The sequence below is a fragment of the Aedes albopictus genome, chromosome 3, assembly GCF_035046485.1.
Source record: "Aedes albopictus strain Foshan chromosome 3, AalbF5, whole genome shotgun sequence".
Taxonomy (NCBI): Eukaryota; Metazoa; Arthropoda; class Insecta; order Diptera; family Culicidae; genus Aedes; species Aedes albopictus.
Window position 1 is genome coordinate 403,689,210 of NC_085138.1, and position 6,000 is coordinate 403,695,209.

Here is a 6,000-nt window from a genome sequence, read left to right on the forward strand (position 1 = left end):
ACAGGTGAAGCACAATATTTGTACATTTGACAAAAAAGACTGACGCCTCCGCTTGAAATCAAAATTGCCTGCGGAACTTATAATGCAATAATATAATGCCATAATCGTGTACGCATGAATGCACTTTACATGATATTTTTTTAGAGTTCGCTTTAAACTTCAACTCCTTTGTAACTCTAGCTTTCTTGTACAAGACAACAAAATTAATCTTCACAACTGCTTATTTAGGAGCGTCGTCATCTTACCAGTTCAGCCTCTCCACCACCATGCCTATGGCTTCCCATTTGGTTTACCTTGTAATCTCCAACGGTGCGGTACTGCGGTAGTGGGCGTTGTGTTTTGTTTCTTTTACATTGATAAATGTGAGATCCTTTTGCACACCAGCCAGCAACCAGCAGTCAGAAGCCAGCAGCCATGATAAGCCATAAGCCATCAGACGACCTTGGCAGATGACGTCGTCGTAGCTCAGTCGGATGTAGGTAGGACGTCGTACTGTGACTGGTTGTGGGTTGATGTTGTAGCAAGCATCATTTGGCAGTAATTCGAAGAAAACAAATGACTTCTTCAAGGGGAACCTGGAAAAGTGGAAGCTGTGTTTGAAAATAGTCTTCAAAACATATCTTTTAGAAACGTATTTGATGGAATTGATGATTCGGCATGAAAGAGACACTAAATTAAAGATATATAGGAAAACGAACTTAGGGAATGGTTTATACCAGATTTTTACAGACTTGTAGAAAACTAAATATGGTAGATGAACATTGTTATTGGTTGGAACAATGTTCATCTACCATATTTAGTTTTCTGGCATTGACTTCACTCTACATTCATTGAGTCACTCTACATGACACCTAGGATGAAAGTCTCGCTGTAGTCACTTTTCCTATTTAAATATTTTACTTATTTCAATTGTATTAATTGACTATTTTTAAGTGTTCATCTTGTAAAGGATCTTTTGTTTTGGTAAACAAAATTTATTTGACACCTCCAGTACCGCTGCTGACGCTGTAAGGGCGTGGCAAACTAGATGTTCGTCACACGAACAGTCACGACATTCTGGACTTCTGTGGCTAGTTATTAATATTCTAATGGATAAAACGGATAAAACCATGCTCTGTTCATCTCCTTGCACCTCTAGTTTCAAATCGAAGTAGTCTGTTTGCTCATCATCAAGATCAAGAATCAGTCACTAACATCAGCATTTATCATGGAAGAAATAGAACATCTTGATCAAGCCTTAGATCGTTGCGCCGAGCTGGAGGAACACCTTCAGTTCACTTTGAGCTACGTGACCCGCCTGCGCAAAAAGCATTACGGGAACGTCGAGCCTGCTCTGAGTCGTTCCAGTACGGAATCACTTCTGGATGTTATGATCTGCTCCTCCTATGCTGACAAAGGATTCAACGCAAGCGATGAAGATTTGGCCACGCAGCAGCAGCAGCTACAAGAAGAAGAACAACCGATTTCGTATCTTTGCCGAACACCCGCGGATATCCGGAAGAGCTTCAACTTTATGAAAACTACCACCATCAAGATCCAGCGGGACCTGGAGCTGTGCCTGACCCGGTTGGGACTAAAGGGCGATAAGTATCCCATCTAATAGTTAATTAAATATAGTTGAATGATTTCGAAGAATAACCTTTTGCATTATTTTTATGAATTTCAAGATTTAGTTTTATAAAGCAATATTATACTGCAGCCGTGAAATCTTCATACATACTTCAATCTCAGGTAAATCTGCGACGCAATTTTTCCAAAGGTGCATATAAACTTGCAGCTCCAGCTGACTCTCTAACACAGTCCTTTCAGGACTCCATCCAGGGATTCCAGGGATTTTGTCCCTGAAAGTCCTCTTGGAACTCCCCCAAAACCCCCTTTTGCTCCTCTGAAGTGCCCCGAGACCCCCTGAAGCCACCAGAGTCTCTCCCGTAACGCCTCATGTGCCCCCCTGAACTACTTTCAGTCCTGAGCACCCACGGTGGTGCAGAGAGCCGAATTGAAAGACTTCCAGCCTGGCGATTGACAGCCATAGCCTTGACCTATGACCAGGTCAAATTTCTGTCGACTAGTTTATTCAATTTTATTGTTGATGCTGTGCCGCCATGAACCTCTGGGTGTGCCTCTATTGCGATGTCCTGCTGGATTTCAATCTAACGCTTGCTTGCCGATTTCGTTTCCGCCCCTGCGTAGAGTGTGGATGACCCACCTCCACTTTCGCTCACGAATTTCTGTCGCTATCGGCTTTTGATGACATCGACGATCGAGATCCGATTATGAGGCCAACATTCACGAATTATATACCGGAGGCATCTATTGATGAAGACCTGCAGCCGTTGTGTGTTCTCCAATGATACACACCAGGTTTCACAGGCGTATAGCAGATTTTACAGATTTCACGTTCAAGTTAAAAATTCAGATTTTGGTGCTTCGACTTATCTGGTTGTTTTTCCATACATTTCTTAAACTCGCAAAAGCAGCCCTCGCCTTCTTGGTCCATGCACCTATTGCTTCAATAAGGCCGATGATTGTCTTGGGGAGACCCTTGCGCCTGAGGGTTCCCACATGTTTCCATGAATGAGACGTCGAAAGCTTTTTCGTAATCAATGAACACCAGGTAAAGAGACTCTTGGAATTCATTTATTTGCTCCAGAATGATACGGAGCATGACAATATGGTCCACACAGGATCGTCCGGCTCGGAATCCTGCTTGCTGCCGTTGGAGAGTTGCGTCAATCTTCTCCTGTATTCGGATAAGGATCACTTTTCAGAGGACTTTGAGAACGACACAAAGTAACATGATGCCCCGCCAATTATCGCTTACAGTCAGGTCACCCTTTTTGGGTACCTTGCATCCAGTCGGCCGGAAATGTCGCGGTTTCCCATATGTTGCGGAAAAGCTTTGAGCATCTCAGCTGATATGCGATCGACCCCAGGGGCCCTGTTCGATGTCATGCTAAAGATGGCTGTTTCTATCTCCAGCATTGATTGAGCTTCGATGTTGACACGGGTAATGCGTCGAACCCTTGGAGGATCATGCTGAGTTGTTGATAGCGTGACTGACACTTGAAAAATGTTTCCAAAGTGCTCGAGCCAGCGTTTCAACTGGTCAGACGGGTCGGTCAGTAACTGTCCAAACGTGTCTTGCACGGGCATCGTAGCATTCATCTTGGTCCCACTAAGACGACGTGAGACATCGTAGAGGAGACGGATGTCGCCGGTTTTTGCGGCTTTCTCGCCTTCGTCGGCTAGGGAGTTTGCCCAAGCTCTTTTGTCCCTTCTACATGAGCGTTTCACCAACAGTTTCACTCCCTTCCCGAGAGCCGAATAGCGCTGACGGGCAACGGCTTTGGCTCCTCGTGTTTTCGCTCGCTCTATCACGGCTTTGGCGTTCCTTCTTTCCTGTATCTTCCTCCAGGTATCATCTTCGATCCACTGCTTTCTTCGGGTGCGTAGCTCATATCACAATTATTCTCGCCGGTGGCGATGAGGACGTTCTTGATGACACTCCATTGATCTTCTACGCTTCCACCTTCTGGAATAATCGCAGCACGGTTCTCTAGCTCCTCGACGAAGGACCTTTTCACCGCAGCGTCTTCCAATCGGCGTGTGTTTAACCGGCACCCGATTTTCTCCTCCTGTCGATGGATCCAAGCCATGCGCAGTCGGATCTCGCCGATTAGGAGATAGTGTTCGGACGCAATGTCGGCACCACGTTTGTTCAGCACATCAAGAAGGCTCAGCCTCCATTTTCGGCTGATGCAGATGTGGTCGATTTGATTTTCCGTGACACCATCACGAGAAACCCATATCACTTTGTGCACTGGTCGATGAGGAAAGAGCGGTCCCCCAATCACCACGTCATTGTTGCCACAAAACTCTGCAAACAGCTCTCCGTTTTCGCTCATTTCTCCTAGACCATTGCGTCCCATGACGTGCTCATAGTCCAAGTTGTTGGAACCAACCTTCGCGTTGAAGTCCCCCATGAGGATCCTGATATCACCTTTCGGAATCTTGTCCACGACAGCATCCAGTTGGCTGTGAAAGTTCTGTTTGTCTTTCATTTCGGCAGCATCGGTTGGCGCGTAACATTAGATCATGGTAAGGTTTCGAACTCGTGTTCTGAATCTAGCTACAATTTTCCTCTCATTAATAGGTTTCCACTTCATTAGCGCAGCGTGGGCGTGAGCGCTGAGCAGGAAACCAACTCCACGGCAAGGAACGTGTTCACCTCGATGGCCAGAGTATAGCAGAATTTGACCCGACGCCAATCTGTGTTCTCCAAAGTTCGGCCAACGGACTTCACTCAGTCCTAGGATATCAAGCTTCATAAGGAATGCCTCACTGGCTAGTTGCGCCAGTTTATCCTGCTAGGCTATGGTTAATACATTCCAAGTTCCAATTTTTGTACATTGTTTTGCGCTAAGAGTTGTTGTCGTTGAATCAGTTCTAAATCTTTTATTTTCGGTTTCAGTAACGTTTTTTGGGTTTCAGAGACAATAGGTTGTTGACCTAAGGTCCCCTATCCACCGTGGTGGGGCTGCCACCTTAGGTATAGCTTCCGGTGGAGGAGCATTTTATACTCAGTCGCTGGATGCCAGAACAGACGCTGTTTGAGCGCACCTCCTTGCTGAACAGACGCTCAAGACGTCCCTCCTCAATCTAGCTGAAGTCAGAAGGACAATAGTGCCCAGACTGTACTACACTGGAACCTCTTTTTATGCACATGGCTGGGACTGCATAAATTAAAAATGTGCATAAATTAGAAAAGGCATAAAAAGAGGGAAATTTATGCATAAATTAAGTTTGGGCTTTAATTAGAGAATCTAGTTCGCGAGAACAGGTCTTGCTCCTGGGCAGTTGAGATGGGCTAAGAGGGTTTCCAGGAAGTTCCCAGAGAGCCCAAAGAGGGGGCTCCAAGGGGCTTCAGGGGCGTTTTAAGGGGTTGTTTCGGGGGATTTGAGGAGCGTTTTAAAGGTGTTCTGTCAAGATTTTTTGGTGTTTTCATGGGATTACGGGAAATTCTGGGGTATTTCAGGGGCAATTCAAGGGATCTCAGGAGCCTTTAAAGGGTGTTGCAAGAGGTTTGAGGGGCGTTTTAAGGTATTCCAGAGTCTGCTCTGAAACTTCCTGAAATACCTCAAAAATCCCCCTTAAAGCCCCCTGAGACCCCATGTAACGCAACTTAGAGGCTTCGAAACCCCTGAGAACTCCTCCGTAAGGCTTCCGTAACGCCTCTTCATCATGCCGAAAATGCGCTGAAACGTCTTGAAATGCCTCCAAAATGCCCCTTAAATCCCCTCGGACCCCATGTAACACACCTGAAAAACTCCGAACGCCCCGAAAACTCCTCCGTAGCGCCTCTGAATCCCACCGAAGAGGCTCTGAAACGTCCTGAAATGCTTTCAAAATCCCCCCTAAACCCCCTCGGACCCCATGTAACGCTCCTGAGAGCCCCAAACCCCCCCAAAAACTACTCCGTAACGCTTTCGTGACGCCTCTTAATCCCACAGAAAATGCTCTGAAACGTCTTTAAATGCCTTCAAAATCCCCCTTAAAGCCCCCTCGGACCCCATGTAACGCACCTGAGAAGCTCCGAACACCCCAAAAACTCCTCCGTAACGCTTTCGTAACGCCTCTTAATTCCGCAGAAAGTGCTCTGAAACGTCCTGAAATGCCTTCAAAATCCCCCTAATACCCCCTCGGACCCCATGTAACACACCTGAGAGGCTCCGAAACCCACGAAAACTCCTCGTAACGCTTAAGTAACGCCTCTGCATCCTACCGAAAATCCTCTGAAACGTCTTGAAATGCCTCCAAGATCCCTCCAAACCCCCTCGAACCCCATGTTACGCGCCTGAGAAGCTCCGAACATCCCGAAAACTTCTCCGTAACGCTTCCGTAACACCTCTGAAGCTCGCCGAAAATGGCCTGAAACATCCTGAAATGCCTCAAAAAATTCTCTTAAACCAAAACCCCTAAAAACGCCTCCGTAACGCCTCT